Source organism: Rhinoderma darwinii, chromosome 2 (assembly GCF_050947455.1).
Source record: "Rhinoderma darwinii isolate aRhiDar2 chromosome 2, aRhiDar2.hap1, whole genome shotgun sequence".
In the NCBI taxonomy this organism is placed as follows: domain Eukaryota; kingdom Metazoa; phylum Chordata; class Amphibia; order Anura; family Rhinodermatidae; genus Rhinoderma; species Rhinoderma darwinii.
This window is the reverse complement of record NC_134688.1, coordinates 471,908,490-471,918,226: the sequence shown is the minus strand read 5'-3', so window position 1 is coordinate 471,918,226 and position 9,737 is coordinate 471,908,490.

Here is a 9,737-nt window from a genome sequence, read left to right as displayed (position 1 = left end):
TATTATGGGGGCACCGTGGCTGTCTTTATTATAGGGGCACTGTGGTTGTCTTTATTATGGGGGCACTGTGGCTGTCTTTATTATGGGGGCACTATGGTTGTCTTTATTATGGGGGCACTGTGGCTGTCTTTATTATGGGGGCACTGTGGCTGTCTTTATTATGGGGGCACTATGGCTGTCCTTATTATGAGGTCACTATGGCTGTCTTTATTATGGGGGCACTATGGTTGTCTTTATTATGGGGGCACCATGGCTGTCTTTATTATGGGGGCACTATGGTTGTCTTTATTATGGGGGCACTGTGGCTGTCTTTATTATGGGGGCACCGTGGCTGTCTTTATTATGGGGGCACCGTGGTTGTCTTTATTATGGGGGCACCGTGGCTGTCTTTATTATGGGGGCACTATGGTTGTCTTTATTATGGGGGCACTGTGGCTGTCTTTATTATGGGGGCACCGTGGCTGTCTTTATTATGGGGGCACCGTGGCTGTCTTTATTATGGGGGCACCGTGGTTGTCTTTATTATGGGGGCACCGTGGCTGTCTTTATTATGGGGGCACTATGGTTGTCTTTATTATGGGGGCACTATGGTTGTCTTTATTATGGGGGCACTATGGCTGTCTTTATTATGGGGTCACTATGGTTGTCTTTATTATGGGGGCACCATGGCTGTCTTTATTATGGGGGCACCATGGTTGTCTTTATTATGGGGGCACTATGGTTGTCTTTATTATGGGGGCACTATGGTTGTCTTTATTATGGGGGCACTATGGTTGTCTTTATTATGGGGGCACTATGGTTGTCTTTATTATGGGTGAACTATGGTTGTCTTTATTATGGGGGCACTATGGCTGTCTTTATTATGGGGGCACTATGGCTGTCTTTATTATGGGGTCACTATGGCTGTCTTTATTATGGGGTCACTATGGCTGTCTTTATTATGGGGTCACTATGGCTGTCTTTATTATGGGGGCACTATGGTTGTCTTTATTATGGGGTCACTATGGCTGTCTTTATTATGGGGGCACTATGGTTGTCTTTATTATGGGGGCACCGTGGCTGTCTTTATTATAGGGGCACTGTGGTTGTCTTTATTATGGGGGCACTGTGGCTGTCTTTATTATGGGGGCACTATGGTTGTCTTTATTATGGGGGCACTGTGGCTGTCTTTATTATGGGGGCACTGTGGCTGTCTTTATTATGGGGGCACTATGGCTGTCCTTATTATGAGGTCACTATGGCTGTCTTTATTATGGGGGCACTATGGTTGTCTTTATTATGGGGGCACCATGGCTGTCTTTATTATGGGGGCACTATGGTTGTCTTTATTATGGGGGCACTGTGGCTGTCTTTATTATGGGGGCACCGTGGCTGTCTTTATTATGGGGGCACCGTGGTTGTCTTTATTATGGGGGCACCGTGGCTGTCTTTATTATGGGGGCACTATGGTTGTCTTTATTATGGGGGCACTGTGGCTGTCTTTATTATGGGGGCACCGTGGCTGTCTTTATTATGGGGGCACCGTGGCTGTCTTTATTATGGGGGCACCGTGGTTGTCTTTATTATGGGGGCACCGTGGCTGTCTTTATTATGGGGGCACCGTGGTTGTCTTTATTATGGGGGCACCGTGGTTGTCTTTATTATGGGGGCACCGTGGCTGTCTTTATTATGGGGGCACCGTGGCTGTCTTTATTATGGGGGCACCGTGGCTGTCTTTATTATGGGGGCACCGTGGCTGTCTTTATTATGGGGGCACCGTGGTTGTCTTTATTATGGGGGCACTGTGGCTGTCTTTATTATGGGGGCACTATGGTTGTCTTTATTATGGGGGCACTGTGGCTGTCTTTATTATGGGGGCACCGTGGCTGTCTTTATTATGGGGGCACTATGGTTGTCTTTATTATGGGGGCACCGTGGCTGTCTTTATTATGGGGGCACCGTGGCTGTCTTTATTATGGGGGCACCGTGGCTGTCTTTATTATGGGGGCACCGTGGTTGTCTTTATTATGGGGGCACCGTGGCTGTCTTTATTATGGGGGCACCGTGGTTGTCTTTATTATGGGGGCACCGTGGCTGTCTTTATTATGGGGGCACCGTGGCTGTCTTTATTATGGGGGCACCGTGGTTGTCTTTATTATGGGGGCACCGTGGCTGTCTTTATTATGGGGGCACCGTGGTTGTCTTTATTATGGGGGCACCGTGGCTGTCTTTATTATGGGGGCACCGTGGCTGTCTTTATTATGGGGGCACCGTGGCTGTCTTTATTATGGGGGCACCGTGGCTGTCTTTATTATGGGGGCACCGTGGTTGTCTTTATTATGGGGGCACTGTGGCTGTCTTTATTATGGGGGCACTATGGTTGTCTTTATTATGGGGGCACTGTGGCTGTCTTTATTATGGGGGCACCGTGGCTGTCTTTATTATGGGGGCACTATGGTTGTCTTTATTATGGGGGCACCGTGGCTGTCTTTATTATGGGGGCACCGTGGCTGTCTTTATTATGGGGGCACCGTGGCTGTCTTTATTATGGGGGCACCGTGGTTGTCTTTATTATGGGGGCACCGTGGCTGTCTTTATTATGGGGGCACCGTGGTTGTCTTTATTATGGGGGCACCGTGGCTGTCTTTATTATGGGGGCACCGTGGCTGTCTTTATTATGGGGGCACCGTGGTTGTCTTTATTATGGGGGCACCGTGGCTGTCTTTATTATGGGGGCACCGTGGCTGTCTTTATTATGGGGGCACCGTGGCTGTCTTTATTATGGGGGCACCGTGGTTGTCTTTATTATGGGGGCACCGTGGTTGTCTTTATTATGGGGGCACCGTGGCTGTCTTTATTATGGGGGCACCGTGGCTGTCTTTATTATGGGGGCACCGTGGCTGTCTTTATTATGGGGGCACCGTGGCTGTCTTTATTATGGGGGCACTGTGGCTGTCTTTATTATGGGGGCACCGTGGCTGTCTTTATTATGGGGCGCACCGTGGCTGTCTTTATTATGGGGGCACTATGGCTGTCTTTATTATGGGGGCACCATGGCTGTCTTTATTATGGGGCACTATGGTTGACTTTATTATGGGGGCACACCACCTGGTAGACCCAATTGTCTCTGGCCTTGGATGTCTGACAGAAAAATGTAGCAAACGGCTGGACAATGAGCTTCGAGGCGATGAACTTAACCCCATATACTAGAGATCCGATGCAAATACTGAAAGATCTAGAAGGAGCTGATCTAGAAGATTGTGACGTAGATTCTCTACACAAATATAACACATGACAGGCTGCAGCGCAGGACAATGTTTCCTCTCCGAAGACGCAGAGCTAAGCCCAAATAGAAACCCCTTTATCAGAGCTCTGTCATTTCTACTTCACCAACTACTTCATTTTCGATGACCGTTTCTTTCTTCAAACACGGGGAACCTCCCTGGGTGCCGCCTGTGCACCAACCTATGCCGATTTATTTTTGGGACGGTGGGAGCGACACATTATGTTTGCAGAGGAATTCCAGCCGTACCTTGAGCGCCTGACCATTTGGAGGCGACATATTGACGATATCGTCTTCATATGGAAAGTCTCCGAAAATAAACCGCTGGAAATCTATCAAGAGCTGAACGACAGCAAAAATGAGATCCCTACAGAGATCTATAGAAAAGAGACGGCGACCAATCGCATTCTAGACGCCAGGAGCGCCCATCTCCGGAGAACCGTCAATGGAATTTCCGAAATAAGAATTCTTACGCTTGAGAGGAAACTGCTCAACTTTCGGTGCGAAAGAACGAAAACGTTGTCTCTCAGATCGCAACTACTCAAGGGCGTATAACTACGCGCTACGTACCGATCGATCAAAACTCCTGATCGTCTATGAGAAAGAACCGGCACAGAACAATAAGACTCCATTTATTACCACCCGCCATGACCAATGGGATGACATGAATCAAATGATAAATCGCCCTTGGGGAATCCTACCGACCAATAAGGAGCTCAAAAAGCATCTGAATGAGGGAGCGTTATCTAGTTACGGAATGGGTTCTTCCCACGTGGCCTGTAGAGTTCTGGTAAAAAAAGAAATCCTTTTGAGGAGAGTTCCGGAAATATTTACAAAATTTTAATGAAATAATAATTTGACATGTTTTCCCATGTTGGCCACCAGATGGAGCACTTTCCAGAATTACAGCAAGGTGAACCAGGCAAAGCAGCCTGACTTACAGCTGCTGTAAATGTGGGATGGAGACTCACCCCCCCCCCTCCCTATTTTTTAATACAAGCCAGGAAAAGGTGTCCTCAAATTGCTAAGCAGTGTCCAGCTCCCACTTTGGGAGTGTTTTTGGCAGAAGCTACAGGACACACCAAAAGGCTAAGATGATGAAAGTCAAGAGGGAAGACCCTGTGGTGAATGACTTTTCAGTTGACAGGTTCACACGGCGTGTATTTGACTGGGTTTTTTACGCATTTTACGCACCGAAAAACACGTCAAACACTTGATTAAGCTTCCATTTACACCAATGGGAAACGCGAGCGTTTAAAAAAAAAAACGCTTTTCAGAAGAAAAGAAGCGTCTTGTAAAGTCTTTGGCACGTTAAGCGCGCCAAATGTCATCATAGTCAATGGGACTCCCAATTATGCAAAATGCGTCAATAAAAACGAGAAAAAAAAACGCCTGTATTTTAAAAGGCGCTTCACAAGAAACGCTAGTGTATTTTACATGTCGTTGTATTTTTTAGCGGTGTCTGCACATGCCCTAAGGCCCCGTGCACACGACCGTACTTTTCGCCCGTAATTACGGACACATACAGTTCTATTGGCTACTGACACCTTTCCTTTTATTTACAGATGGGTGTCCCTGCTCTAAAAATTATGGACCGTGTCCTTTTTTTGGCCGTAATGTGGCAATGCACGTGAAACGGATGCCTGTTTAGCGACAACTCCGGTGTTAAATGGCCACCCTGGGCCTCATAGATTTTTTTCATGACCAATCCTGCTCCGGTGGAACTATGTAATGCAATCGCGTTCCATCGGAGCTGGCCGCTTCTCCAAGCACCGCCACTTGCGTTCCACTATCGTGGCCATCAACCACAGTCCCAGCCACAATATTGTTTGCAACGTGGCATTTCTAATGCACCCAGCCAATACTCAAGTGGCCAATACATATACGGACAGCAAGGACATGGCGGGCAACCTTCAGCTACTTCTGCTTCTGTCCCTTCATCAGAGGACTTTGTCCAATTGTAAAAAAAAAAATATTATATTTCTTTTTCTGTTTATTGTGTTCTGTTTAAAAAAAAAAAAAAAAAAAGATTACTGGAGAAAAAAACAATGTGTCATTTCTGCTTTATATATGTTTGTCGAGTTTTGCTTTATGTTGAATTAATGAGTATGTGGAGTGCATGTGCTTTGTGTGTGGACTGTATGTGCACGTGCGTTTTGTGTGGACTGTATACGCACGTGCGTTGTGTGTGTGGACTGTATGCGCACGTGCGTTGTGTGTGTGGACTGTATGCGCACGTGCGTTGTGTGTGTGGACTGTATGCGCACGTGCGTTGTGTGTGTGGACTGTGCGCACGTGCGTTGTATGTGTGGACTGTATGTGCACGTGTGTTGTGTGTGTGGACTGTATGTGCACGTGCGTTGTGTGTGTGGACTGTGTGCGCACGTGCGTTGTGTGTGTGGACTGTATGTGCACGTGTGTTGTGTGTGTGGACTGTATGTGCACGTGCGTTGTGTGTGGACTGTATGTGCACGTGCGTTGTATGTGCACGTGCGTTGTATGTGGACTGTATGTGCACGTGTGTTGTGTGTGTGGACTGTATGTGCACGTGCGTTGTGTGTGGACTGTATGTGCACGTGCGTTGTGTGTGGACTATGTGCACGTGCGTTGTGTGTGGACTGTATGTGCACGTGCGTTCTGTGTGGACTGTATGTGCACGTGCGTTGTGTGTGTGGACTGTATGTGCACATGCGTTGTGTGTGGACTGTATGTGCACGTGCGTTGTGTGTGGACTGTATGTGCACGTGCGTTGTGTGTGGACTGTATGTGCACGTGCGTTGTGTGTGGACTGTATGTGTACGTGCGTTGTGTGTGGACTGTATGTGCACGTGTGTTGTATGTGCACGTGCGTTGTATGTGCACGTGCGTTGTATGTGCACGTGCGTTGTGTGTGCATGTGCGTTGTGTGTGGACGGTATGTGCACGTGCGTTGTATGTGGACGTGCGTTGTGTGTGGACTGTATGTGCACGTGCACGTGCGTTGTGTGTGGACTGTATGTGCACGTGCATTGTGTGTGGACTGTATGTGCACGTGCGTTGTGTGTGGACTGGATTATATTATATTTCTTTTTCTGTTTATTGTGTTCTGTTTTAAAAAAAAAAAAAAAGGTGTCTTCTGCTTTATATATGTTTGTCGAGTTTTGCTTTATGTTGAATTAATGAGTATGTGGAGTGTATGTGCTTTGTGTGTGGACTGTATGTGCACGTGCATTGTGTGTGAACTGTATGTGCACGTGCATTGTGTGTGGACTGTATGTGCACGTGCGTTCTGTGTGGACTGTATGTGCATGTGCGTTGTATGTGGACTGTATGTGCACGTGCATTGTGTGTGGACTGTATGCGCACGTGCGTTGTGTGTGTCGACTGTATGCGCACGTGCGTTGTGTGTGTGGACTGTATGCGCACGTGCGTTGTGTGTGTGGACTGTATGTGCACGTGCGTTGTGTATGGACTGTATGTGCACGTGCGTTGTATGTGCACGTGTGTTGTATGTGCACGTGCGTTGTGTGTGTGGACTGTATGTGCACGTGCGTTCTGTGTGGACTGTATGTGCACGTGCGTTGTATGTGCACGTGCGTTGTGTGTGGACTGTATGTGCACGTGCGTTCTGTGTGGACTATGTGCACGTGCGTTGTGTGTGTGGACTGCATGTGCACGTGTGTTCTATGTGGACTGTATGTGCACGTGCGTTGTGTGTGGACTGTATGTGCACGTGCGTTGTGTGTGGACTGTATGTGTACGTGCGTTGTGTGTGGGCTGTATGTGCACGTGCGTTGTATGTGGACTGTATGTGCACGTGCGTTGTATGTGCACGTGCGTTGTATGTGCACGTGCGTTGTGTGTGGACTGTATGTGCATGTGCGTTGTGTGTGGACTGTATGTGCACGTGCGTTGTATGTGCACGTGCGTTGTATGTGCACGTGCGTTGTGTGTGGACTGTATGTGCACGTGCGTTGTGTGTGGACTGTATGTGCACGTGCGTTGTGTGTGTGGACTGTATGTGCACGTGCGTTGTGTGTGGACTGTATGTGTAGGTGCGTTCTGTGTGGACTGTATGTGCACGTGCGTTGTGTGTGTGGACTGTATGTGCACGTGCGTTGTGTGTGTGGACTGTATGTGCACGTGCGTTGTGTGTGTGGACTGTATGTGCACGTGCGTTGTGTGTGTGGACTGTATGTGCACGTGCGTTGTGTGTGCACGTGCGTTGTGTGTGGACTGTATGTGCACGTGCGTTGTATGTGCACGTGCGTTGTGTGTGGACTGTATGTGCACGTGCGTTGTGTGTGGACTGTATGTGTACGTGCGTTGTGTGTGGACTGTATGTGCACGTGCGTTGTATGTGCACGTGCGTTGTATGTGCACGTGCGTTGTATGTGCACGTGCGTTGTATGTGCACGTGCGTTGTGTGTGCATGTGCGTTGTGTGTGGACTGTATGTGCACGTGCGTTGTATGTGCACGTGCGTTGTGTGTGGACTGTATGTGCACGTGCGTTGTGTGTGGACTGTATGTGTACGTGCGTTGTGTGTGGACTGTATGTGCACGTGCGTTGTATGTGCACGTGCGTTGTATGTGCACGTGCGTTGTATGTGCACGTGCGTTGTATGTGCACGTGCGTTGTGTGTGCATGTGCGTTGTGTGTGGACTGTATGTGCACGTGCGTTGTATGTGGACGTGCGATGTATGTGGACGTGCGTTGTGTGTGGACTGTATGTGCACGTGCGTTGTATGTGCACGTGCACGTGCGTTGTGTGTGGACTGTATGTGCACGTGCATTGTGTGTGGACTGTATGTGCACGTGCGTTCTGTGTGGACTGTATGTGCACGTGCGTTGTGTGTGGACTGTATGTGCACGTGCGTTGTGTGTGGACTGTATGTGTAGGTGCGTTGTATGTGGACTGTATGTGCACGTGCGTTGTGTATGTGGACTGTATGCGCACGTGCGTTGTGTGTGTGGACTGTATGCGCACGTGCGTTGTGTGTGTGGACTGTATGCGCACGTGCGTTGTGTGTGTGGACTGTATGTGCACGTGCGTTGTGTGTGGACTGTATTATATTATATTTCTTTTTCTGTTTATTGTGTTCTGTTTTAAAAAAAAAAAAAAAGATTACTGGAGAAAAAAAAACAATGTGTCTCTTCTGCTTTATATATGTTTGTCGAGTTTTGCTTTATGTTGAATTAATGAGTATGTGGAGTGTATGTGCTTTGTGTGTGGACTGTATGTGCACGTGCATTGTGTGTGAACTGTATGTGCACGTGCGTTCTGTGTGGACTGTATGTGCATGTGCGTTGTATGTGGACTGTATGTGCATGTGCATTGTGTGTGGACTGTATGCGCACGTGCGTTGTGTGTGGACTGTATGCGCACGTGCGTTGTGTGTGGACTGTATGTGCACGTGCGTTGTGTGTGGACTGTATGTGCACGTGCGTTCTGTGTGGACTGTATGTGCATGTGCGTTGTATGTGGACTGTATGTGCACGTGCATTGTGTGTGGACTGTATGCGCACGTGCGTTGTGTGTGTGGACTGTATGCGCACGTGCGTTGTGTGTGTGGACTGTATGCGCACGTGCGTTGTGTGTGTGGACTGTATGCGCACGTGCGTTGTGTATGGACTGTATGTGCACGTGCGTTGTATGTGCACGTGTGTTGTATGTGCACGTGCGTTGTGTGTGTGGACTGTATGTGCACGTGCGTTGTGTGTGGACTGTATGTGCACGTGCGTTGTGTGTGGACTATGTGCACGTGCGTTGTGTGTGTGGACTGTATGTGCACGTGCGTTCTATGTGGACTGTATGTGCACGTGCGTTGTGTGTGGACTGTATGTGCACGTGCGTTGTATGTGCACGTGCGTTGTATGTGCACGTGCGTTGTATGTGCACGTGCGTTGTGTGTGCATGTGCGTTGTGTGTGGACTGTATGTGCACGTGCGTTGTATGTGGACGTGCGTTGTGTGTGGACTGTATGTGCACGTGCGTTGTATGTGCACGTGCACGTGCGTTGTGTGTGGACTGTATGTGCACGTGCATTGTGTGTGGACTGTATGTGCACGTGCGTTGTGTGTGGACTGTATGTGTAGGTGCGTTGTATGTGGACTGTATGTGCACGTGCATTGTGTGTGGACTGTATGCGCACGTGCGTTGTGTGTGTGGACTGTATGCGCACGTGCGTTGTGTGTGTGGACTGTATGCGCACGTGCGTTGTGTGTGTGGACTGTATGCGAACGTGCGTTGTGTGTGTGGACTGTATGTGCACGTGCGTTGTGTGTGGACTGGATTATATTATATTTCTTTTTCTGTTTATTGTGTTCTGTTTTAAAAAAAAAAAAAAAGGTGTCTCTTCTGCTTTATATATGTTTGTCGAGTTTTGCTTTATGTTGAATTAATGAGTATGTGGAGTGTATGTGCTTTGTGTGTGGACTGTATGTGCACGTGCATTGTGTGTGAACTGTATGTGCACGTGCATTGTGTGTGGACT